Source organism: Genypterus blacodes, unplaced genomic scaffold, assembly GCF_046128005.1.
Source record: "Genypterus blacodes isolate CSIRO-AG114 ecotype Tasmania unplaced genomic scaffold, CSIRO-AGI_Gbla_v1 ptg000045l_1, whole genome shotgun sequence".
NCBI classification, from domain to species: domain Eukaryota; kingdom Metazoa; phylum Chordata; class Actinopteri; order Ophidiiformes; family Ophidiidae; genus Genypterus; species Genypterus blacodes.
Window position 1 is genome coordinate 2407949 of NW_027466858.1, and position 27052 is coordinate 2435000.

The window sequence follows — 27052 nt, forward strand, 5'->3', positions numbered from 1 at the left end:
ATGCAGTCCTGTATGATGATTCAATTACCTGGAAAGTAAGTTGAAGTTAAAGTTACAGCAAATGAAATGATAACAGTTGAGGAAGAGGTTGACAGGTGTGGGTAGTTTAGTTTACATTGTAGTGCAACAGTATAGTCTGGCAATGGGCCAAGGGAGGAAAGTGCTGTGGAACAAGACAGCAATTGTGCTTGATAAGCTACTACTCAGGGACACACACGCATGCCGCGGCTCTCGTACTTTCACAGGTGGCTTGTTATACTGATGAGCCAAGCAAGCAAGTATATCCCACATACATCAACTACTGTATGTCCCACATGGATGGATGGATAGATAGATAGATAGATAGATAGATAGATAGATAGATAGATAGATAGATAGATAGATAGATAGATAGATAGATAGATAGATAGATAGATAGATAGATAGATAGATAGATAGATAGATAGATTATATTTGATTTAACCATGCAACTTTTGTCACTTTACATTTGTTTTCAGAATTTACCTGATGGTTCCTGTGATGAGATTAGGGCCAAATTAGGGAGGGAAGCAATCAGGGATGAGTGTGTGCGAGCATGTGTGTGTGCGCGCGCGTATGTGTGTGCCTGCCGGGGACCGGGAGGGACCACCAGGGAAGGAAGGGCGGATCTGAGAGAGACAAGAAAGGCTTTGAACCTGGTCACATTCCGATTCGCATCGATTGTGCGCAAAAAACACCAAAGTAGTAAAACGCGAGTGCGCACAAAGGAGCGACGGCACCTTGCATCCTTATTGTCTCCCTCTAATGACCGCTGACATGAGCGATGTGGCTAAATAAGGGGATTCATCTTAGTTGAATCTTAAAGTAACCTCCATTATTTTAGCCCCAGCCTTGACGCTATAAATAGCGCGCAGGCTTTCTCCGTCTCCGGCGCGCATTCTTATGAAATGCCGCTGCGTAAAAATAGAAATACAGTTGTCCATAACTGGCACCCATTGACACAATAGCTCCCGTTCCCGAGATTTAGCTCCTCCCTGCGTGTGTGTGTAAAGCGTGTGTATGTGTGTGTGTGTGTAGCGGGTGGGTGACAGCTGGGATCGCAGCGCTCCGCTCCAGTCTGGTAAGAAGCTTCATCTCCAAATAGGATGACCGGAGGCTTTTGTGGAAGGAACTGCGCTCAGCTCGGTCGCTAGTTACGGGACTCGTGCGTGCTGCCGCCGGGACTTTAACCGGCCACTCTCCCTACCCGGGCTTCAACCCCCCTACAGTGTGGATTTCAGATGGATGTTCCGATTTGAAAGAGGTGTGATTTGAGCGCGGCATGTTCACGAAAAGAAGCGCAAGAGCCGCTTCAGAAAAGTAGCGCTCGTATTGTTATTCCTCCCAACGTCTGAAGTGCTGTGATGGATTATTAAAGCACAAAGCCACAACCACACCGAGGCACGGACCTTCATGAGCTGAAGGTAAGATCTCTTTGTTTATTTCTACTTACTTTAACTGCTCCGTCCTCCAGCCCGGAGGCTTGTTTCGCTACACACAGCCAGCGACAAGTGCACTCGCTCCCCGGCTCCACTTTGGCAACTTCAGCTTTATTTTAGCGGATTAATGACGCATTTACAAACTTATTCTAATATCACAAACCGCCTCTTGTTCTTGTTTGGATCATTTGACGGTGGCGTCCTTAAAGCGTCTAAACTGCTGCCAGGGAAATCACGCCACAATTTCGTGCGTAATCTCCTCTACGTTGTTTCTCTTTAAGGAATTGAGAAGTGCGGGTCTCTAAGGGGCTATTACAGATCACACTGAGCGTAAACACAAACAAAACACTATGAGCATCAGCAGCAGGTACATCTACATCTATATACTGCGTGTGTGCGTGTGCGTGTGTGGGAACTTGCAGGACTCGGACCGACTGTTGTGTGTTAACGTGTTTTTCTCTTCTTCGTTGAACCATAAAAATGATTGGAAACAACAACATTCGGAAATCTACGCAATTAAATTAAAAAAGCCATTAAACGCGAGTGTAATATTAGTTGTGACTCATTTGTTTTGAAATCGCGTCTCTTTACAGCATCACCACATGGATTTGATTGCAATTCCATTTCATTTAACTGGAGATTCTCAAGTCAAAAGTACCCAAAAAACTAAATGTACACGCAGATCAATGACGTCAGCTTGTGTTCATAATCCTTCTTCATATTTTTCTTTGCATAAATTAAACTACAGTGTGAATCACGTGAGATGATGAAGGATTTGATCTGACCTAACAGTCATTTACCTGCAGATTAATTTTTTTAAGTGGGTTACTCTGTCTGACTTTCTGTCTGAGCCCCTCTGGGTCTCACTCACTCACACACACACACACACACACACACACACACACACACACACACACACACACACACACACACATATTGGGTGTGTTCGGTAATTTCAGGCCACCATTGTGAGTGGTCAGTGTTGCTCTGGCACAAAGGATCAATCAAATGTTTCCTGTTCCAACCTGGAGGCAGTATTGCATTAGTTTCACAAGTGGATTTGCCATTAAAATGAAGTGCTGCTGCACCTTATTCTGTTAACAAGCTAGGAGGAGATATAGAGGCCTCACACAGACCACACAGAGCAGCATGAGCGTGCCAACACCCAGACACTCCTCCTCTCCTCTCTCCTCTCCTCTCCTCTCCAGTAACTCTAAATGTAGGTTACAGATTGTGAAGAGCACAGGAGTGGTGATAGAAATGGGTGAATCTAAAGGGGTATTGAATGCCTACAGCAGAATATGCCTCTTGTCAGCTGATTTTCAGCAGCAGCACATGATGTTTCAGAAACATGATTCTATTGTACCAACCATAAAAAAGAGAGAGCTGTATTTCATGCTGCCTCTGAGAGGACATGGTGTTGTATTTGGTTTGTTTTACATGAAATCGTGGGAAAACGTTGGTATTGTCTGTTTTTATCATCTGGCATGTTTTGTGCAGCCAGTTTCCACAACGGCGTGTTTTGGGAATAACGCGTAGATCTTGAATGCTGAACAGCAGGAGGTTTGAGCATTTTACCAATACCCCTCCTACAACATGTGCCTGAAGGCATTCAGATGTCCTGCAGGCATTTTTTGGGATGTTGCAAATGTTGTAAATCCCATCGCACTATTGCCATGCAGGCTACGACGCCTCAAAGCAGTGTGATTATCACTGACACCCTACGCGCTGCCAAATAGTGGTACTACATGAATTACAGCCTGATTATCTTTATGAAAGCCGCCTGTGCTGTTCCTCTCTTCAGGAGCAGCAGCACAGAGCAGCAGCAGCACAGAGTGGCAGAACAGAGCAGTGGGGCGAGCAGAGCTGCTGCTTCTACTTGAAGCGGCACTCTGCGGAGCGTTTGATCTGCTGATCCTTTAACAATAACAGGAGGGACGGCATTGTGTGTGACTGATGTGAATTTGTCACGGTGCACGTATGTGTGTGTGTGTGTGTGTATGATACAGAGTTGGTATTTACCTTTGCCAGTCAAAGACAGATGCAGAAGCTGCCCCGGTACAGTACGACTGAATAATTGATAAATGGCTTTGCTCCACGTTTAAATGAATTGGACTTCCATTATACACAACGAGGCCGGCCACCGCTGTTAACCATTGGTCCTCATTCACTCAGTGTCAATACCCAGCATTCAGCAGCGTGTGTATTTATGCATATTTTATGAATGCCATGTTTTATTGATGTGCATCCGCGGTGTGTGGGCTTCTGTTTTTTGAAACAATTAGAGAAGGAGAAAGCATCAAACCCCTCTCACTCATCTGGGTGTGATTTATTGATTCTTAACCCATTTTATCACCCACAGCTTTCTAAACTGCCGCCGCCACAATTAAGCCTCCAAAACGCACCGTAGTAGTCCAACAGGAAATGGAAATGAGGATCATGATGTTTTGTGCGTGTATCTGTGTGTTTGTGCGTTTTGCTTTTTCCACATATAGGTCAGCCTAATCAAAGTCGGTGCTGTTTGAACGCAGCTGTCTATCACACACACATGGAACACGGTGATTAACAATGCAGGCTTTTGGCTCTGTTCAGCTTTTTCCCTTTCAAGTGCAGCACAATTCTGAGCGAGTGTGTTCTGTTTCAGTAGGCGAAATGAGTCACAGCGGAAAACGAGAAAAGAGGAGGAAATTTTCACCTGCGAAAACAAATTATCTTTTTATAAACAAATTTCCTCCGTAGAAACATTTTGCCACACAGCCTGCGGTTCTCCATCACTGTCATTCACGCTTCACAGCTTCTTAGACCCTCATATGTCCAACTAATATGTCTTTCATTTCAATATACTTAAGAAAAACATGCTGCATTATTTAAAATTCAGATTTCTGTTTATCCGGAGTAGATGTGCTGTTGATTTGGGTTATACTTGGACATATTTCACTCTGATTGATAAATGATGAGCCTTGTACTATAGGGACCTCATGTATTTCTCTGTGCAGTATGGTCCAGTGTTCTCTATTCACACCATGCCTCATTAAAAGTGTAATCACTCGCTAATCACTTGTTCCAGTGTGTTGTACCGTATTCCGTCTCTTCCTCACACACACGCTCACAAACACACAAACGTGCACAAAATCCAGTTTTCAAGGTTTCAGTTTGCTGCCTTGTGTCACTTAGCCGCAACCTTTTGGACGCCTTATACTGTACTATCCAGCGAGTTAACCGTCCGTGTGTTAAACACCTTCGCTTCATACTCATTACATTAGCATAATTGATTGAGTGCGTGGTGCGTGCCAAGAAAGCCAGTGGCATGAAGGACCAGGCAAAGATTATTCCGGGCCGAGTGGCAGAGTTGGCTCGGTGTCTGCGAGTGTATTGGGCTGTTGGTCCTTGGCAAGGCTTTGTTGTTGGAAATTAAGTGGATTAGAATGTGATAGCCAGTCCATCTCGGAGGAAAATTAATAGCCGCACATTGCCAGCAAAAAGTGAAAGCCAAATAAAGAATCATCCACAGGAACATTTATCATCATTTGTTGACTTTGTATTAGATTATGTAGAAGACATTTTAACGTGTTGTAATGGCTTTTTCTCACAATAAGAACCCAGGCTCTCGTTTCTCTGTGAGGAAACCTGGGGGAAGTGTAGGGAACGGTCCAAATGCACCCGATTAAAGGCGGGATGGATGAACGCCGGGCCTCGGAAAGCTTCAATCACACAAATTATTAAACCCTTCGAATTGGGCTCCCGGTGCTTTTACAGGTGAGAGCGTAGCCGGGCTGTGAGTCATGGAGGAGAGACTCATTAGGGCCGCGTCCACTGCCTGGCTGAGGCCTCTTGCTTTGTGGTTATTTCTGTGGTTAGTTAGTTTGTTGGCAGCCAATAAGGAGGTGTGTGTCAGTGGATGTTAACCATAAGGAAATCTCAGCCGCCTCTTCATTTGCTCCTTCAGCCTCGACTCCAGTGGAGCCGTCTCTGTGTGTTTCTGTGCGCCTGGTGTAGGATGGTGTGTGTGTCAGTGCCTCAGCCGTGGTCCAAGCCGTGATGTGGGTGTGTGCCGCAAAACAGTAAAGGTGGCTAATGATGAGGGGGGGTTTACAGTGTGTGTAATCTCTCTGATTGTGTGTGTGTGTGTGTGTGTGTGTGTGTGGTGTTGTTAGAGTGCATCTGTCCCTCCTCCCCAGGCCCCAGCGATTGGCAATGCATCTCTCATCTATTAATCATAGAGTGCGCTTGCTCTCTCATTCCGTTGCCATAGTTTCAAGACCTGAGACAGTGTTGGGGTGCCTTGCTGCCTGGAGAGAGGATAAGTGAAAGGAAAGGGATGGAAGGAAAGGAAAGGAGAGGAAAGGAAAGGGGTGTGTGTGTGTGTTTGTGGGTGCCTAGGAAATTATATGAACGGTGGAGCGAGTAGAAGGCAGAACAATTGAAACGGGAGGAAAAAGGGAAAAAAAGGGGAAGTGATTTCAAAGAGCAGTGGCAAGCTAACACACTGAGTAGGTCCTCACTCCATGCATGAGTGTACTTCACAAACTAAAATGGATTCCATTTTTATCTCAGCGGTGAACCCTCTCTCTCCTCCCGCCCGTGCATCCGTTCGGTCGGCGTCTCTCATGTATACTCCGGTTGTCTCCTTGCTCTCACCACTTCCAACGAGAGCGGAGGAATATTTTCACAGTAGGCATCAGCTTGTGAAGAGTGTGCTCATGGGGCTCGTGCATCTCCACTATGTTACAGCACAATGAATGGCTGTTATTCCTCCTTGCATCACAACGGAAAAGAATTCCTGTGAGCTGAGAGGGAAGATGAGCAAGGGCCTCTCGTTTCACGCTCAGTTGGATATTTTGATGGTAAATCACGTTGAATTCATGTTCTTCAATGATGGATTACCGGGGACATCGACTGCTATGGAAATGGCCATTGCAAGGAAAACCTCTTGCTATCAATCCTCTTCTTTGTGTCTTTCTGTAGTCACCCTCTCTCTATCTCTCTCTCTCTCACACTCTCTATCTACTTTTCCTGTCTGTTTGCCTTCATAGGTGCACTTAGTCGACTTTATGGGAAGCTTGTCCCTCCCATATGACCCCGTAATCTCATTTGGGGCTTTTAATGGCTGACTATGCTCTAATATGGTGGTTGTAGTATCGCCTTGTTTCATCACATCAGCCTCTGTTTGTGCTTGTATTTCCAACGGGAGCAGCTGGATGGAGAGAAAGTAGGCAACCGGCGGCACGGAAATCATATTCTCAGGATATTCAACCGCCGCTCAGTCAAATTGATAGGCATTTATACATAAACTCACTTACTACTTACTTACACTTACTGGCTTCTTCTTCTGGCAGCATCAGAAAAGAGGAAGAGGAATAAAGACAGCTTGGCGTGGCTCCAGTGCCAAAGAGCAAAAACCCAAGCGCATCTGATTGTAGAAGAGTCTGTGTGCAATCACATACGGACCTTCCTGCACGAGAATTACCGGTAGGCACGACCGCAGGACAAAGGAGGAAGCGGGAGAGTGCGTTTGCTCTTTGTGCCGATGATACTGTGGTGTGCCTTTGAAGTGATGGGATTGCAGGTGACATCATAGCAGTCACATTCTCAGGTGCAGCAGGTGAAGTAATCCATGTGGGGGATGGGATGAAGGGGTGTGCGGGTATCTTTGTGTCCACCGCACGCGCGTGTGTGTGTGTACGTGCATGCATCAGTTATCAAGGCAAAGGAAAAGCCAATGTGTGTAAGGTGATCTGTATGCTCATGGCAGAGCGGCAGTCGTTCCCTCCCAGAGGCAATGAGCTTGAATGCTGAACAAGCTGCTCCACTGCTGAGCTCCACTAGTGGGCCAAACAAAGCTTGACAGATGACTTTATTTCTTCCCTCTTTAAGCGGAAATGATCCGTCAGCGTGGCTATATTGATTTACAGAATCTAATATCGCATTCTGTATTATGATGAAAATATTTAGAGCTGGCCTTCTGGCAGGAGCAATTTAGCTCAAACTAGTATTGAGTGAAATGTTACTACGAGTCCAAAGCTCCCGTAACACACTGATGATGATAGATTAGTTGTAATTGGTTCTGGGTTAATATTAATTGTTTCCAGGTGAATGGTAAACCTTCATGTGTAGTTATTCTCAAATAAACACAAGACGTAATGATGGAAGACGCTCACATGCAGCCATATGAAAGCAATCAGAGCAATCAAAATGTATCCAAGTTAAGATCTGGAACCTTACAGAGCCGGCGTTCCTCTAGTTTATATTCAGTCTCCTTTCCTGCAAATAGAAACACACGGCCTACATGTGTTTGAGGGATAAAGACTGTTCCTCAAACCTTGTTAAGAAATCAGCCTTCTGCTGGTCACAGTGGCTGGTAGACTACAAGCCATTCCCCAGAGGGTCCTCTATTTCAGAATCCAATCAGCCAGAACTCAGAACAATATTACCTCTGTGGATGTGTGTGTGCGTGTGCGTGTGTGTGTCTGTGTGTGTGTGTGTGTGTGTGTGTGTTCATTTATTACATAGCTAATGAACAAATTGCAGCCATGTGGCAAGGTCTGCTGAAAAAAGAAGCACACACACATTCACACACACTCGTGATGCATACACCCCACTCTCAGGTCTCCAGCCACCCCCTCCACCCCCTACAATCTCCCCTCCCTCTTTTTCACAACAATATGCACCGCACACGCACACGCACGCACACACACACACACAGAGTCACAAGGCCCCCAGTGTTCTGGTCCCTTCTGTCCATCAGCTCATGCGAAGTGCAGGGCTGGGAGTACTTATCACTCCGCTGAGTGGCCTCACAAAGGCCCACTCGCACCACACACACTCTCTCACACACACACACACACACACACACACACACACACACACACACACACACACACACACACACAAAATGCACACCGCACACTTGCACACAGTAAAATCAGCACAGGAAGTCTCAGCTCAGTAGGCTGCCGTCTGAGCAAGACAAGTCCAAACTGTGACAATACTAGTCAGATGTAGAGCAGGAAGAAGGAGACAGGCAGGGAGGAAACATTGCGGGACAGAGACCGGAAGGGAAGAATGCAGACAGAGAGAGACGGAGACGTTCCGACCGATGCAGGAAAAGTTAGATGGGGGGTGTTAGAGGTCAAGCAGGAAGAAAGGAAGAAACTAAAATATTTAGGCTGACAGGTAGAGAAGAAGACAGCGCGTCAGACAGACCAGCTGGACAGTTAGCCACGGGGGCAGGGAGTGACGCTGGGAGTCACACAGCGCAGAAATGAAAACACCTTTTCAATAGGAGCTGTTGAGCAAGGAAATAACGTTTTCGCCTCTCCACCATCTGCCCCCCATTCCCCCCCATTTAATCTGGACAAAAGGTGCTCGGCCTGTCGGCAGGTAATCAGGAACGCCGGTTGATAGGCAGGAAGACAGACAAGCTGCGAGGGAGGAAGAGAGCGAGTTGTGCCTTGCATAATAATGCCCTCATTCATCCTCCATTCTGATCATACCCACCGCACATTTGGCTTGATTCATCCATCACACTCTGCCAGGGGCCTTTTTTACTTTATTTGTTAACAAGCCTTCCTGCCTTTTTGAACCTGTTGAAGGTTTGATGGGCTATGTTGACTGGATTAGTTGAGTGATGATTGATTTTTGCACACGTGGAGGTTCGCCAGGGCGTCTGGTTGGAGTGAGCGCATGTACTGTATCCCTCGCATACATATTGATGTGTGTGTCGAGATGGGAAATCAGGGAATATCCTGCAATGAGGCCTATTGTGGTTCAGTGAGGAGTTTGGAGCTGATTGGGTGGTGCTGCAGCTGCATACTGAGCACTGCCTTTTGATCTGCTCTCGACTAATCTGGGACTTGTTTCATCTGGTTGACTGATACAGTTGGTGGGTTTGTTTCTTCTGGGATGTGTTTGATTTTGAATAATCATCCATTCCTCTGTTTATGGATCTTTGTATTGTACAGCAATAGAACCTGCAATTATTTCATTCATTCCTCATCTGAGAGGCGTTTTTATGTGCAGAGAGACTTCCTCTCATCTTTTTATATTTTCTCATTATTGACCCTGGTTTCTTTAAGGCTTTGTGTTGCCGCTCTCAGGTGTCATCAGTAGTTAGTTACCCCTCTTGAGTTTCTGTCAGAGAGAGAGAGGACTGGTTACATCAGGTCCAGTAACGTTAGCCTGGTAACTAGATAGGAACACGGGACAGAGGGTGAAGGTATCCAGGCTCACTAACCGTTAATCATTTACGGAACGCGGCCGAGTCTCACTAACCAGGAACGGCTCCTTTTGCATTTCAGCGATAACTCCTTTTCTTCCCCTGCTCTGATTCATTCAAGTACACAAATATTGAACTTATTAAACTCCAGATCTCGAGATGTGAAGCATGGTTATTAGGAAATTGGTGTTTGCTGTTTTCTGAGTGTGTGTGAGGAAGAGGAAAGAGGAAAACACAAAGCTCCATTACCTGTTTCACAGTGTTGACTTAACGCCGCACAGTTACAGTGCGTTACATCATTACACACTCCGACAAAGTAGGCAGATGGGCAGGGGAAGAGGAAGAGGACGGGGACCAGGTGAGTCTGCGGAGGTGCAGCTCTGACCTACATGTGCCGGGTGCTTTGGGCAGTAGGTTGTCCTGTTGTTGAGGCCTATTGTTGTTATTCTGTTTCTACCTGACTTTGATCTTCATCCTGCCTCTTGTGTCTCTGTTCAGCCCTATGAGTTGCGGCTAAATTCCCTTCAGCTGACTGGTAGATTGTTACAGTCTATCTAGAACAAACAGGTTTTCATGCGAGCAGCCGATAAGAACGGACAAGTGTGTTCTTACTGGCGCCGCTGCAGTGCTGTCATTTGTTTCACACATTAACAGGTGAAGGACTTAGTGTGTGCTTACACGTTTATGTGTGTGTGAGCGAGTGTGTGCTTGTGATAGTAAGGCTGTCTAGCTCTGGATGACCCAGCCTTTGGTAAATGAGTATTCAGAGATAGCACAGACGACCCAGACTAAGATATCGATGCTATTACAACACTGTGAGGAATGAGGATGTTGTTGCGAATAATTGGATCATTTGTGTACATTACTGCTGAAAAAAAAGTTACCCACACACTCATTGGCATTCACACTCACATGCCCTTACACACACACACACACACAAACACACACACACAAAACTCAAACTCAATAAAGCAAGACCTTTAGCCAATAAACCGGTGACAACTGAGCAATTAAGTGACAGGTTTGAAATATGTCCTGCATTCCTCTTTATGGCTGTGGAGGCCTTACAGGCTGGGACAGTAGGAGGGGAAGAGTAGCAGTTGCTGTAAGACTCGCTGTAATATGAAGAATGGAACATGCTCGGGAGCCATTTTGGTACTCAGCTTTTACTTTTGGTACTTGGTGATATTTTAATATTTCATTCTGGAGCAGGACACACACTGATTAAAGAGCACCGCACTCCTTCCAGGTGTCAAGATAGTTTCATGTCCACTTTCCCCCGAGCATGTTTGCATAGTCTGCCGTTATTGTATCGCCTTTATTACCTGTGTGAGTCTGTATTTCTTCCCCCCACCACTTGCATAATAAGGCGTGACTTTCCTGTGTGAGTGCACTCATTGCCTGTCCCACCCTGGAGGCAGTCAGATAGTTATTCCTGCATCACGGTGATTTCCACGCTTGCAACCGTGAACTAATTACTATAGTAAATACTGCCTGGGACGTGACTACAGCAACGACTGAATGGAACAGGAGCACAGGGGAGATGCATTTAATTAATGATTGTTATTTGGGAACCTTTGGAAAGTCAGTCTGACACAACAGAAGCAGAGGAGCGTGATGTAATGTTTATCCAAAGCACCTTAGCGCATGGAGAGGGGATTTCTAGCGTAGGTAAATCCGTCTGAACCGGTAAACACACAGTTTGACCCGGTTTTTAGACAGTTGGTGCATTTCCCTCATTCACCCAAAAGCAGTTATTTGTCTCGTTCTCCTCTGACAAAACAATTTGTCATCCACTCTCCATCCCCTAATTCACTGTGCCACTGTATTGAGATTAAATAAAGATTGTGGTTGGGGGCGATATCGATTTTAGCGGCTAGAACGTTAGCGGATTGCCGGGAGCTTTTTATAGCTATTAGCAATGGTTATTTATTCCCTGGGATGCATTGTGTTACATCCAGCAGGGTGTGGAAGCAGATGGGGCGATTGTAATCAATAGAAGCATTAATACTGTTTATGCCATGTGTGTCTTTCTTCTCCTGATGAACGGCTGATTACTTTCCCTCCAATCAAGAGCTCTACTGAAAATTATAATGAACGCACGTGTTCTCATCAGAAGAAGTGATGGTAAGAACAAAAGGTGGACAGGTTAGTCATCCAAACAGCTTGCTGACCAGCCAGGCCTCCCATATGCCTTAAAGCGTATTCTCCATGGAATGTAATGAGAAGAAAAGGGGGAGTCCCAAAAAGCAAAGAGTCTTAGGTTACCTTTTTAACTGATAGCTATCTCTCAAACTGACACAGAGACGAGCACACCTGTATCACAACCATTTGTATAGAAGGACAAATGGTGTATTTTATTACCTGGCAGATGCTGGAACTTTATCCACCTCTGAGAGGTTTCATGGTGAAGCTTGACTAACAAAAATGTGCCAGAGATAACAAGCTTTAGACAATCTTTTATGCCACGGTGATGGCGAGCTGGAAATTGTAGATGAGGTCACACACACACACACACACACACACACACTCATACCTACCCAGGCACACAAGTATGTGCATGTATGCGTGCATTAGAAGGATCCTGTCAGTGTCATAAATATAGTATCCATCCACACAGATGCATATAGTGCCTGCCTGTGGGTCATGATATGCTGTGCTATGTGCTATGTGTCGCTCTCTGGTATCTCCTGACAGGGTTTTGAGGCTCGGTCTGTGTATCAGGTGTCAGTGGGTCGGACATGTGCTGGGAATCAGATAACCTGGTGGTCAGATGAGGATCTGATCCGTGAGAAGCCCGAGTCTGACTCAGGTTTTCTTTGTTACGTTGGCTTCAGATGCCCACAGATATGATGATGAAAGGAGGTTGGTCAGGATGCTTGGAAACCAAACCATTTGTGAGATTGTGGCTACTACAATTATGACCCAATCTAGACTCAGAACATACATACATGCAAGTAGACACTGGTCAACCTCCTATTGGATTGTTTGTGGCTTTATCCTTCTACAATATAACTAGGATGTATTGGATACAAACTTGTCAAAAAAGTTGTTAAATTACTGTATGATTTAATACTTTGTCACACCATCTGCTGTTTGAATTTCTTTTAAATTACAAGAGGTTGATTTTGAGCATAAAAGTGCGACTAAAAGTAAGATAGTGTTTTCTAACAGCTTGACAGTTTCTGCATTTTTGGTTTTGGGCAGCATGGTGGAGTGTGAGTCGTACTACTTCTTTAGGATAAGTTGTAGGGAAATGCGTCAGATTGAGTGGGGGGAGATCTGATTGCAGGATGTTTATTCATTGTTTCCTCTACTGAAACTAAGTATAGATAGTGGAGCTGTTGCTCTTTTGTGCTGCAAAACAGGAGAAGCTGTTTTCATTTGGTGTCAGAGTTGAGTGTTCAGTCTAACCCTTGCGATTTTGTTTCCGCCCACCCACCCTGCAGGCCAAGCATGTAAGCTATAGTGTCAGATCACAATGAGCCATTCTACAAACCTCCTCCCCCAAACAGATCAAATGTATAGATAAGACAAACAAACTGTGTCGGCTGCACTGACTTCTATGATTCTTCCTTTGTTCCAGTGGCTGTGGCAGATGATCAGGCGTGTTTTCACAGCATTTCCAGAAACAGAGAGTGTCAAAGTCCTAAGCAAAGCTGGTCTGTGGAGGAGAGATTTGAAATGACTGAGCTGTGATGTTGATGTCATCGACTTTCCTGTTGATGGATTTTTTGTTTCTGGTGGATATTGCTGCTCCCTGCTAATTACACGATTCTTCATCTATTCATTCCGAAACAAAAATCCAGTTTGAAATTTAATCACATTGCTCTCTGACTGTAAGACGTTGTTCTACAGGAACAATATACCTCCTACTGGGTGTTTCAAACCGCAAATAGAAAAGCTTTCACCAACTGGGTAAAGGTTGAATCGCTACTGTTTTATGTTAATCACCAATACAAGATAGCACAATAAATATTTATTGCGATGAAAATGTCACAGATGTCTTCACCATAGAAAGATCATTATGAAACTAGACCCCGCGCTTTCTTCCTTCGTAAAGGTTTCCGCTGTTAATACAGCTGTAACATTTTCGAGCTTTCTGCGAGGAGATGGAAGAAAAAATAAATAGATCTGCCTTTGGTGGTCTCTGAAGTGCACAGCATGGTGCTCTCCTAGTTTAAAGTGTGTTCGTGTTGTTGCTCATATGTGTTTGTGTGTGTGTATGCTTCAAAAGTTTGTGTTTCCTGTATTCCTCTGCGTTTATGCCCGTCCTGCTGTGAGCTTGTGTGTACTTAGGTGCGTGCGAACGGGCCTCTTTGCCTCTCTGTCGACCCCCTGTGAAGTAAATATTGGTGCACATGGAAAACAGAGCCGAGCGCATCGGGGCAGTGCAGAGGGGAAACGGGGCGAGCAAACCTGCGCACAGACCCTTCTTTATACCCCATTAATAACCCCGTTCCACCAAGGCCAGCCCCAGGCCAGCAAAGGTCCGTCAAGGTAGTTCATTGTGCAGTAGGAAGTGAGTTGTTCATATGGTAATAGCTCCGGGACTGGGTTCCTCCAAAGCCCATTTGTTTTAGTGAAAGTTGTAGTCACTCATTGAGAGGGACTGGATGGAATGTGACAGGGTGCAGTGCTGTTTAGTTACTGTAGCTTAATTGACCCTGAGAAAGAAGAGCGAAGGCAGAGGGGAGAGGAAGGCGGGAGGGGATGAGGCAGAAAGGAACAGAGGAAGAGGAAGAGGGAGAGAGACACACATCACTGCGCATAGTGGTGTGTGTGTGTGTGTGTGTGTGGGGGGGGGGGACATTGAGCGTGGAACTGAGAAATTGATCAAGTCAGGAGGAAAGAAATAAAAGAGAGGAGAACACAGAAGAATGAGTTAGAAGCCCCGACGTTCCCGCTGCTAATGAGCAACGTGTCCGCAATCATTACCATTCTAATTATTTACTTGCTTTTTATTTATGTTTCATCTATATTTTTCTATTTATGGCGTGCTGAATCGCTGCTTTTGTTTCTAGGTCAGGGAAAAGCTGAGTGTTCTATTTTCTCATTAAGGCACATTAAGTCACGTGGAGGTTGAGGCTCCTCTGGGAAACACGTTTCTGCAAAGTATAGACGTCTCCACCTGTGTGGGATCATGGACCTGCATGTCTGCATCTCCATGTGACCAACTTACAACCATGTTTCCATGACACTGGCTGTGAAAGAGGAACATCTCTTCAATTTGTGCACCCAACCTTGAGATTTTTCCATTGTTTTCTGATTATCATGTCAGTGGATGTGTGTGTCTGTGTGTGTGACATGGTTTGCCTTGAAGCCTTGAGACTTAAGTGTGGGTTATATTGCTCCGTCACACTCCGATGTTTTCCTGCTACTCAAACTTGAACTGAGACATCGGTTCAGGAGAGATGAGCAAGGTCACAGGCTGAGACAGAATGAGTCAGAGCGATGGTCCTGTCCCTATTTCTGTCTCCTCGGTATGAAATCCCTCTGCTGTCACCAGTCCACCCAAAGGTCAGGAGCTAATCAAAAATGGAGGGACCTATGCAGACCTTGGCTAGCCATCCCATTATTTGGGTTAAAGCCGAGCGCCGCGATCGGTGAAGCTATTTTAAGGTGCGGCTGCTGCTTGCCCTGTACTTCCTATATCTCTCAGTGGGAACACAGAGCCATTGATCTATTGCCAAGGCGAGCTCCGGCACGTCCTAACACCTCCCCCCAGCACTGCCAGAGCCCACAAAACACAACTACCATATACTTTATACCTTGGGATGGCATACGAGCAATGCCACACGGAGGAAATAATACATCAGTGTGGAAGAAAACCAGTTTGAAAGGCTTTCAATTTCGGGAGGTTTCTGCTTGGTGTTATCTGTTCACAAGATACTGAGGCCATGGAAATGTGGTCCCCTCAGGTAGAAACGATGATGATGATGATGATGAACAAAGACCCCATGTGTCTCTCTTTTCTCATTTTGAAAGCCTAATTTCTTGTTTTCGTTCAGTAGATAATTTGTGTCTTTCTATTGGCTAACCCACTCCACACTGATATCGGTCTATTACTAAGGAAAATGACACAGGAAAATTTGCTTATTACTTTACACTGACATAGTTGGACTTGATGCATTTTCTTTGCTAAAATTATCTATGAATACAGTAATGATACCTGACAACGTGCTATTAATTGTGATTATGAATACAATGGCAATTTGTCTACGTATGAGGTCATTGTGTAAGCTTCACCTGTGCTGACTTGTTTGGACGTCGAGGAGGGAGCGAGGGGGGGGGGGGGGGAGAGAGCAGCAGGCAAATGCACTGCTATAGAATACTTTATTGTTCTCTCTCTCTTTCTGTCACTCTGTTTCTATGTCACTCGGTTTCCATGTCAGTCTCTCCTTTCTATCATTTCTCCTCATTTTATGTTCAGCTCTCTGCTCATGGCCAAGGTGAGCAAGGTGAGCGTAAGTGTTCATGTGTGTGTGTGTGTGTGTGTGTGTGTGTGTCTTTGAGTGCTTAGTGCCAGACTGCATGCAGCTTGGACCCTTAATCTCTTATATGTCAAGTCAATACAATTTAACTGTTTTTCAATGAGACAAGGAGACTTAAGGGGTGTTTGAATGCTAGCTCAGTTGAAAGGCATAGGTTAAGTCATTCAAATCTCTCCAGTCTGACTCAAGATGTAACCACTGTTGAAACTCATGAAAGTATTTACACAAATTACAGGTAGAGAGAAATGTGCCTTTGCTGTAAATTCTGGGATTTAATCGAATATCATCAGATGACATTTAAACTCCTTTTGTTCTCCTCAAAGCTCCAAGGCCAGTGAGCAGAAGCAGGGGTTTGTTTCAACTATAATGCCGCTATTGAGATACGTCGTCTGGCTGACAAGAGTTCTGGTTCACCAGGAGTTAGGTTTGCTCATTCAACCCCCCCCCCCCCGGTCTTCTCAATCACCACTTTAGTTTACATAGCCTTGCCGTCTCGATGAGGGTTTTGCTGCAGACTCCCCCGCTATGTCTTTGTTTGTTTAGGTAATGGATTCCAAGTTGCTATTGTTACTTATGTCACTTGGTGATTGATGGGAAAAATTCACCTTCTCGTACCCCCCTCAAGTTTTCCTTGCATGCCTTCCAGGATGTACACACAGCGAGACGAACAAGTTCCATCCTATCCTCTGACAAAGTGACTGAGTGGCGTCCGGATGCTCAGCTCGTTAGACCAGCAGGTCATTTCTTCAAATCACAGAGACCTCTCTAAAAACAGAGCCTGTATCTGTGACTATGACAGTGCAGCCTCCAAAGGAAAGGCTAAGATTACATGCATGGGCGGTTTGGGGGTCCCTCTATTCATCGGCCATGTCACCCCATGGGGGAGGACTAATTGGTGGCCCCAAAGAGCCCCCCGTTTTGTCCCCAATGCTCACAAAGGCGTCAGGGTGCGGTCGCGTAGTGGATGGGGGTGGAGGGAAGGAGCAGCAGGGATGGAGAGAGAGGAGCAGGTTTCCCATAGAATGGTTGGCTAGGGTGAACTGGGGGGGGCCCTCGCCAATGGGTTGCCCGACACACTCGTTCAGTCAGTCACTCACTCACACAGACACACACATATATACAGTATACACACACTCAGTGGGGGATTCTGGTGCCAGTTGCTGGCCTCCTCTTCTACAAATGATCTAAGCCTGACCCACATAGTCAGCCATGTGTGAGGCTTCCCTTTATCCTGCAGTCCAGTTGAAACATTGAGTTATGGGTGTTCTCCGGTGCTCCCTGCCTTCTCGGCTGGGACTGCAGTGGGGCCCCATGTGGGCTAACATTGTTCACCCCGACTCAAGGACAATGAAGCTGTTGGCAGGGCCGAGAGAGAGAGAGAGCGACGGAGGAAGATGGAAGGAAGGCAGAAAGCGAGAGAGAGTATGAGATAGACAGAGTAAATCATTGATTGATGAGCAGAGTAAGTGAGAGATACACAAACAGATAAGAAGTCTAGAAAGTGTTGGGGGTAAGCGAAAGATAGCATCTTGGGTAACAGAGAGGGACAGATAAGGGATGGAGACGACAGAGGTGAAGGGAAAAAGGTAGATAGGCATGAGAGATAGAAAGAGAGATGCAGTTCGGCAGATGGTAGAGATAGAGTATGGATGAGTATTGATTGGACTGTGTGCTGGGTGTCTTCAGCTGTCGTAGCAGCATCCAGAGCCAGGTCATTAATGTCTGTGAATCATGGAGCCATGGACATTAGTGGCTCTTTAACAAACTCTGTATTGATCGGGACTGAGAGGAAGACCTACGTACATGTATACAGAGGGATAGTGTCCTGCATCTAATTAGCACAGTTGCTCTCATAGTTACAGTTGATGACGTTTTACTAGACATAAGGCCTGGAGTGAGTTGGAAAGCCCATCAGCTCCAAGACGTGGAATGTTTCGCTTTGTTGTAATGGAAAAGCTTAATTTGCCCCTTTCTCTCCCAGTTATTGGACGACCCCTTCAGTCTTTACTGCTATCACCTTCATTCAATCTGAATTTAGGCTTTTTTTTCATTTTAAAGCAGCTGATGAGCTCATACTAATAGTTTACCTTAAGGGCGTAAAGATGATAAATCACAGAATAGCAGCTTCGACTGTGTCACGGATCATTTAGCACTCCCTCCATTCTCTCCTCACACCCACGGTTTCTCCTTCTCCATTTGACCGTGATTAGTCTCTGGCCTAGCACTCAAAGAGAGCAGCGTAATTGGAAAATGACTTCAGTTAATCAAGCAATTGCTGTGATGATGGAAAGAAAGCATTCATCACATGCAGCATAGTAAGACCATTCAGATCAAGCACCAACACAACACTCCCGCTTTTACACGCCGGTTGAACTCATGTAATATTAAAACATGCAATATAATGGACTTTTACAATGGTGACAAATGTCTAGTAGGCTTCTTACTGTGTATGCATACACGTACACACACACACAGATGCTCACAAACAACCATGGCTACTGAACTGAGATGTTTGTATCAGCCAAGACAAATAAGACCCGTCTGATAGATCAGTCGTTCTTGAAACAGTCCCCTCGCACCGGTTGTTTTGACATTTCGCAGCGCCGACTTGCACAAATACAGATGAGAGATGGGACTGAATCCAAAGATATAAGCTGAGTGGTTTCAACACAAGTCCTGCAGGCTGCTGATATGTGTCAGCTGTCATGTATTTAGGTTTACAGTACCAGGAAGGATCAAACAGGAAAGACTTGGTGGGGGGTTGTTACATAGCAGCACCTTCAGAAAGGGTTTAGTCTCAAAGGATTTGTTGCATGTACTTGTACGGAAACCTATATGGCTAAGTAATAATTTAGGAATACATGCTTTTGTGAGCTTCAGTAGCCAGGACGTCAGTGTTGCTACATCCATCTTCTCATTTCACAGGCTCTACTGTTTTCACTTCTCACTAACTGGACTTTTTGTAACAAAGGATTACAGCAGTCTGTGTCACTGCAGAAGGGGGATTTATTCTCGATGAACGAGTCTCATATTCCCATACATTTTCAGCACTCTCTCACACACGCGTGCACTCACACACACACGCACACACACACCAGTAGCATGTCATCAAAGGCTTAGACTTAAGCTCTGTGTACGCAGCACACTTTGCTTCTGGAACCCATTTTACAGTGGAGTAAAACCACATTAAAAGGTCTGCCCCCATCCCTTCGCCCACACCCCATCCTGCCACTTTTTCATCCATGCCTCCTTCCTCTCTGCTGCTGTTAGAAGATTAGACAACTTTACTGGATCTTATAATCAGAGATGTCAACCACAGATGAAAATGCCCGGCCAAATGCACTTTGATAGCTCCCAAGAAGAGGGAGACATATGCAGGTCATTACGTCTTTCCCCTCAAAGACAGCTGCTGCTGCTGCTGCTGCTAGATCTCAGGACTCCTTCAAAGTCTCTGGCATAAATGGAAGGTAATTACCATATCAGAGATCAAGACTCTAGGTTCTGACACCACTTTTTCAATTACTCAGAAAGGTTGTTAAGATGCAAATTCAACAAAATGGCTGAAATCCCCAGAGAAGGATACTGTTTCACAACCAAAGCTGCTTCTTGGGTTTCTTAGCTCATCACATTTTGATAGACAAACACAGAAGAGGGACACCGAGAGAAAGGGGGGGCAGGAAGAGAGAGAGAGCAAGAGAGAGAGACTGTTGTTGGGTAGAGGGATCTCTTTAACGTCCCTCCTGCTCTTTAGCGTTCCCAAATTGCTGCCTAAATCAAATATACACAACAATTCTTTCAACTTAAATGTGTTTCCTGTCTGGGGAATAAGAAATCACCTCATTCAAAATTAAACTGAGTTTGTTTTCAGAGTTTTAATATCGATGATTTATGCATAGTGCCAGACTGTAATGTACGTCTCTTGCCATAGTTATGCAAAACTCCTATTCCACATTCAGAACAAGCACAGAGGAAATGCTGTTTGTTTATGTCTTTATATATGCAAGGATTGGGAGATGATAAACTGAATAAGAGAACACTGTTTGTATTAGCACGCAAATGTTCTTTAAAGATTAAGATGGGCAGAGGAGAAGGTGTGCATGTCTTAAACCCGCTTTGCTTTTCAGAGATGTGAGACATGAAGATGGGCAGGGTTCCAAATGCTGTGCAATTTATTTTCTTCTGCCTGATTCCCATCGATCTCTTCTGTGTTGGTAGCAGTGGAGCTGAAGTGGTTTCAGATTGGGATTTTAGAGTTCAACTTAAAGACCTAATGTGCTGATCGAGTGAGCCCGCCTCCTGTTTCTGAACTAATCAGCTGAGATCCAACATGTATGGAAATCCAGCTACCCTTGTGTGTGTTGCTCTTCATACTCAACTGCACTTAGCGATATATTTTTTTTTAAAACAATTAATCTACATTATTTTCGATTAGTCGATTAATCTACAGATGATTTTTTTTCGTATCAGTCAAATAATATAACAATTAATTTCCTCACATATATCAGGCTTGTGTCATTAACATGTCAATATTTTATTTAATCATCTTCTGAAACAAATGTAACAAAACAAAGTAATCACTGCATTTTACCACAACAAAAAATAGCTTGGCCTTAACTGATCATCTCTGTTAAATAGTCCAACATAAAATCTCTCCCAAATAAAATTAAAGCAAATGCTTATTCAGTTCAAGGTAAAGTGATCGAGTGCAATCAGTATTTGGCAATGCAACAAAAATAAATGAAACGATGTAATATTCAAGTCACTTTCAGAAGGAATAACTGAGCAACCTCCGGTTTAGCCGATCAACATTAAATCATCTTGCAGTAAAATAAGTGCAGTTTGAGGAACACGAGAATAACTAAAACTTTCAATCTCAATAAAACAAACACCCAAGCACACCCACACACACACGCACGCACACATACTCTCTTCCCTTCTCTCTCCCTTAGGAACACAGTTTTGACATCCAGTTCACTCATACATGAGTGTTAAAGTCAACAGAGAACATAAATCGGCCCAATAACATCGCATGATGTAACGTTACGTCAGCAGCGGTGCAAAAATGACTTTACACATGAACATTTACAAAATCAATTTCAAGTGTGTGAGTGAGGAAACCGGACTCACGGTGCCTCATACTGCCGTCATGACAGAGCGCTCTGGGATGCTTCGCCTCAGGTGTTCGTGCACAGCAGTTGTGCTGCTGTGAAACGCCGTTTCTATTTCGCAGAGTTTACAGAGCTCTAGATTATTCGGTGTCTGTATCAAACACTCCCACACTTCAGACGATCGTGGGCGATGATTTTTCGCCGCCGCTTGTTACGTCATTTGGAAGCGTCGACTCACGTTTATGCAAATCGACAAATTTCCGTAATCGATTACGTCAATTACGTTGACGCTTCGCCCCCAGCCCAGTAACTCAACTAAACCAAAGATTGTTGGATCCAAGAATTCAACATAACATGAATGATGAGTTTAACTGACTTAGCTGCAGTTAACATGGACTCAAAACAGGAAGTGAGCAAGCAAGCAAACAGCAATATACAGTATAAAGTGATAAAGCATCATGAATGAATCCACACAGCAGCACTTTCATATTAAAGTATGAAAGAGTAACAGTCACAGCCTTTGATAGGAGTTCAGAACACAAAGGACATTTTAGTGATCTACATGCTGTGGTAGCAATGTGTGGACATTGAATGAATCCAGTCCAGGAGTAGTGAAGTGCAGGGCCGCAGCGCTAGACGCCGGCAATCTGGGGTTTCACTTGGCACCGACACGTGTTCAGGTAGTGAGCCGTGCCCTCAGGGTACAGTAATATGAGCAGACAGTGTTTTTATTGTGCATTTGTTTCATATTGCTCCCTGTGGAATGAATTTGAATACAAGCAACGATTGACAATGAGCAAGACAAGAAATGGCAGAAGAGGAGATGAGAAGGGAACTCAGAGGGCACCAGTAGTAACAGTTACTGAGAGATGTGGAGGAGCCGCCTGGTTTGGCTGGTGCTGCCAGGAACGCTGGGAACACTGTGTGTGAATGTGTGTGTGTGTGTGTGTGCAGCAGAGCCTGGAGGAGGAAAGGCTCTTGCTGAGGTCATGCCATGAAGGCCTCTGCACTGGGGCCCACCCTGCTTGGCAGCCACATACACACACATGCACGCGCGCATGCATTCTCACACACACACACACACACACACAAGCACGCACGGGGCACACACACACACACACACAAACTGGGGCTTGTGCCATATAGAGACTAGAGGAGACTCCATGGCTCTCTGGGATGAATGGCTGTCTGTTAACTCTATGTTGCCCTCATCATGATGGCCTCATTATGACGGAGCTGTGTTTGGTATGATGTATGTGTGTGTGTGTGCTGGGGTGAATCAGTGAAAGGGAGGTGAGACTGACAGAGACGGAAGCATAGAGAGCATGTCTTGTGCGTTCATGTGCAGCATGTTCAGTTCAGATGAGTGTGAATGCAACATCAGAATGTTCCTTTTCTACGTAGGCGTGCAGCAGGATGTCCTGTTACTGCAGAGATTCAAGGAAAGCATTGAGGTTCTTATGTAATGATATCTTACAAATACATATTACTCACTCCCATATACACTTTGCATGCTTTCTCAACCGCTGTGCCCAGTCTATACAGAATACTCATGCATTATGTAGCTCACACAAGAGGACAGAGAGAGAGAGAGAGAGAGAGAGAGAGAGGGAGAGAGAAAAGTATGAATCCGACGGGAATTATTATGTACTTACAGCACGCAGCAGAATGTTGTTTACACAGTCTTACACATTCAGAACGCGGAGGGTGAGAGATGTGGAGATTTAAGCTGTGCCCCCCTTCTCCACACACACACACACACACACACACATTCTGCTCCTTAGACTTCTTAAAGACACTCTGCCTCTGTGGGGTGATTTATTCGCATGCTTTCCCATACTACTCTTTGTTTTCCTTTAGGTAAACACGTGTGTCTCCCATGTGGACGACCCTCGTCGCTCCCATGGTGTTTTCTACATGCACCAGCCCTCTCTCCTCCCCCCTCTATTAGCGTGGCGCTCACCTCACCCCTCCCCTGTGTAAATCATTAGTGGCGCCTTCTCTCCTCTCCTTTGCCGCCGTATTTACTCCTCTCTCTGCTCCCTCGTGCCCTAGTTTCTCCTCCCTCATACTCCAGCACTGTCATCCCCCTTTCTCAAGTCTCTCCATTGTGTTCAATTCCCTCATCCCCCACAATTTTTCCCCCCTGAGGTCCCCATAGATAAAGATCCCAAATGTGTGCAGCTCCTTTTCACTCAGTGGTGCAATCGCAGCATAATAACTTTTAATCGGCAGCTCTTTTTCTCTTCCCAGTGTTTCATTACGGCTTTGGCACAGCTCCCAAAACAGACAGTTCTGATTGAGGCGCTCTCTCCAAGCTTATGCTCTCTCTCTCCTACTTGATTAGATGTAAAGAGAGGGCCAAAGAATGAGGGAGGGGGGGTGAGGTGAGAGAGATAAAGAGAGCGGCAGAGAGAGAGAGAGCCAAAGATGTATTTGCACAGGGAAGAATGCACTGTAGAGAAAGAAGATGGAGCGACAATAAGATAGAGGCTAAAGAGAGAGGGCATAACATAGAGTTTGCGGGAGTTTGAGTGCTAAAAGACGTCACCTTTGCTTTTTAAACAGTTAATCTGCATCCCAGGGGACAATGGCTCCCCGCCTCTCTGCTTTAAGTCCCTCTGCTGAGCTGAAACCCTCACAGGCACATTGCTGGGATTAGCTTCTGTTGTCTCATCTCTCAACTCTATAGCACCGGTGCTTCTTGCCTATACAGCACTACTGTACACCGCAAAAAGCCATGCATCTAAGCGTAAGGTGCTTAGGGAGATGATAATTGTGTAATCTAATGTTGTGCACTGTGGTGATACATGCAATAAAAAGAAAACATAAAGCTTTGTTATAAAACCCTAGACATTGTTTTGCTCGGTTTACAAGATTTTTTTTATTACAAAAACGTATATTGAACTGCAGTTTTTAAAGGAGGGTGCACAGTTATTTAGAGGTGCTGTTCAGTGTTACACAGGGAGAAAGAGGCAATATCCAGGCCGGTTCTGATCTAGGTATTAAATTCACATTGCTGTAAAAAACATAGTTTGTAAAACAGGTCATTTGTTTTAAAGAAGGGCTCTTTTTCTGGTACATCATTTCTGAGTTATGAAAACATTTCACTCAACAGCTTTGTTGCTCATATCTGGGGACATATGGATCATTATGATGAGAATAGGTTCCAGAAGGGCAAGCAACATCAGTGACAGGCAGTTAGACATTATTCTAAACAAATGCCTAATTTGACCATATTTGGTAACAGGAAACAAAAGCCTATGTTATACATGTTAAGTTTGAGTGACAGTGCTTTATGTCTTACTTCTGTCAGTCATAGAATTTATTTCATGTTTAACTTTAACTTACTTCAACTTTCACGTCCGAATAAATGTTATTATCGCAAAACTGTGGAATTATGATGGATGTGAGTCTGTGAGTTAAATGAGATGTTGTCATAACCCACAGAAATGATGTCTAGATTGATACAAAAAAAAAAGTAATTGCTCATCAGAAATCCTGCATTTAGCTGTCTGGGCCATTTGGAGCTGCTGGGCTTCCATTTACATTAGAGTGCATTCAGGCTGTTGTCGGCTCGGGCAATTTAACTCCAAACCAGCTGGAAATAGAACCCAGATGTGCTTAACTGATTTCAGTGTAAATGATTACTTGTTATTATTTCCTTATCATTCTGTGTCTATAATAACTGATGCATATCTCAAAGACCTCCATAGTTCCATGGCACCCAGTGACAGAATATGTGTCTTTGTCCATTATATTGCACAAGGCTCCATTTTCCAGCTGTTAGTGGAGATAATATCAGTGGGGATAATGAAATGAACATTGCTGTATTGCAGAGCTTACCTCTGTCGTTCCTGATGGATTATGCCTCCATTTGCATGAATTTGTTGTGTGCAGTATGCAATTTAGTGATTTGTTTGACAGACGGTTGCATACACACACACACACACATACACACACACACACACACACACACTGCACCGTTTGAATTTGTGAACCCTGTCGTCTACTGGCTCTCATCACAGTGTAGCCAAACTCAGAGAAAAGACAAAGTTACTCCTCTTCCTTGGTTTCTTTGAAAATGTCACCTTTGACCTCTTCCCTATCGTGTCTGTCACAGAGGGATTAACTCCTGCCTGTTGCTGGACTCCACCACCCCGACTTATCAGCCGGTCATCACACTAATATGTTTCACATTGTCAGCAAGTTTCAACAGAGCTTGAGTCGACTGCTTCAAGTTTTAAGAGACAGATAAAGTTGAAATAGCACCAAAAGTATCTTATATTTACGTAACTGCTCACTTTGTCTCAAGCACATAACTTGAATATGAAGCGATACGAGCTCAGACTGGACAAACTTACACACACACATACCACATAAACCCAAATGCCTAAAACTAAAGCAAATCCTTCCATAACCATCACTCGCAATTGCCTCCAAAGTCAGATTGTGATTTTCAATCACGGCATTAATATGCCGCTGGAGAATGAATCTCTATGGTATCATTTCACAGATGGCTTGTCTTTGCTAAGGAAAGAATCAAAATGAAAAATGAAGTCTTCTGGAATGCCGCTTTCTAATGGCTTGTTGGAAAAAGTGACGAAACTGAAGTGACAATTAACAACTGTAGAGAGAGAGAGGAACAAAGGTAATAAATAATCAGATGTAATGAATGCATAAATGCCTTTCAGACAGGCTCATGAATTCCATCATTACAGTTCAGCTCCTTATCTGCTGTAAAGTAGCTATAGAGGACAATGATGGACTGTGGAGAGTTGAGGTGATTTATATGTTGGTGAAGTTGAATTATGTTGTGGTTATTAGGCATTCATATGAAAAAGAGGCTGAAAAACAGTAATCAGACTGGAATGAATACAAACACAATACAATAACAAATAAATGTGAATGAATGATTGAATAATTAAACTAGTGAAACCTTGTAGAGACTCTGCATTGCTCTGCATAACAATCAGTGCAGCAAGAATTTAAAGCAGCGCTGCTAATAATCCCATAATTGTATCTTCCTTCTGCTGTAGATTACAGTTACTTTAGGAGTTTTACATTGAAGATAGTAATCCTCAGATCCTCCTTTGACGAAGAGATTAGACGCTGTGGAGAATCTGCTCTGCTGTGCTTCAGCTTTTAATTCAATCACGAACAGAGTGACAATATTTTATGCCTGAAGCCAAATTGCGTTTGCAGGAAACTCGCTTTGGTACTTGAGACTCTTTGAAAAGTGAGGGCAACAATTCAGCTTTTGCGTTATGTTTTTTTATCTAAACAAAAGCCTGTTGGTGGAGATACAAGCACAAACAGGTAAATGGTTTAAGTGACCAGATGAGCAAGTTGATCCTCTTATGTCTTAAGGGGCTCGAACTCTGTCAGTGAAGCGTCTAGCTCATTGTTGCGGTTAGCAGGCTGCAGAAATGCTCCCTCTCAGGCTTTCTCTGTAATTGTGCACATGTGTGTGTGTGTGTGTGTGTGTGTGTGTGTGTGTGTGTGTGTGTGTGTGTGTGTGTGTGTGTGTGTGTGTGTGTGTGCGTTCGCGTGATGCTCCAGGCCTTGTCCTTGGATTAGAGATGGTGTTGTGGTGTTGGCGGCATGAGGTTTGGATGGTAGCTAGATGGATGACAGAAGGATTGGATGGATGGATGGAAGGGGGGAGGGATGGAGGGAGGGATGAAGAGAGTCAGGAGGGACAAATTACCCCAGGGACTCATCAAAAGCAGACAGAATGAGGAAATGAGAAGAGGGGAAAAAAAGGAGGACATCGCC

General features: G+C 44.6%; 1 protein-coding gene across 2 annotated transcripts in view; it reads left to right on the top strand.

Moving 5' to 3' along the window:
- The first annotated feature begins 1052 nt into the window (after positions 1-1052).
- Positions 1053-27052, top strand: part of sema6a (sema domain, transmembrane domain (TM), and cytoplasmic domain, (semaphorin) 6A) — a 92516-nt gene continuing 66516 nt past the window's right edge. For both annotated transcript variants that reach the window (XM_076149388.1, XM_076149389.1), the window contains exon 1: positions 1053-1442. The gene's annotated coding sequence lies outside the window, so the exon portion shown is untranslated. The remainder of the gene's footprint in view (positions 1443-27052) is intronic.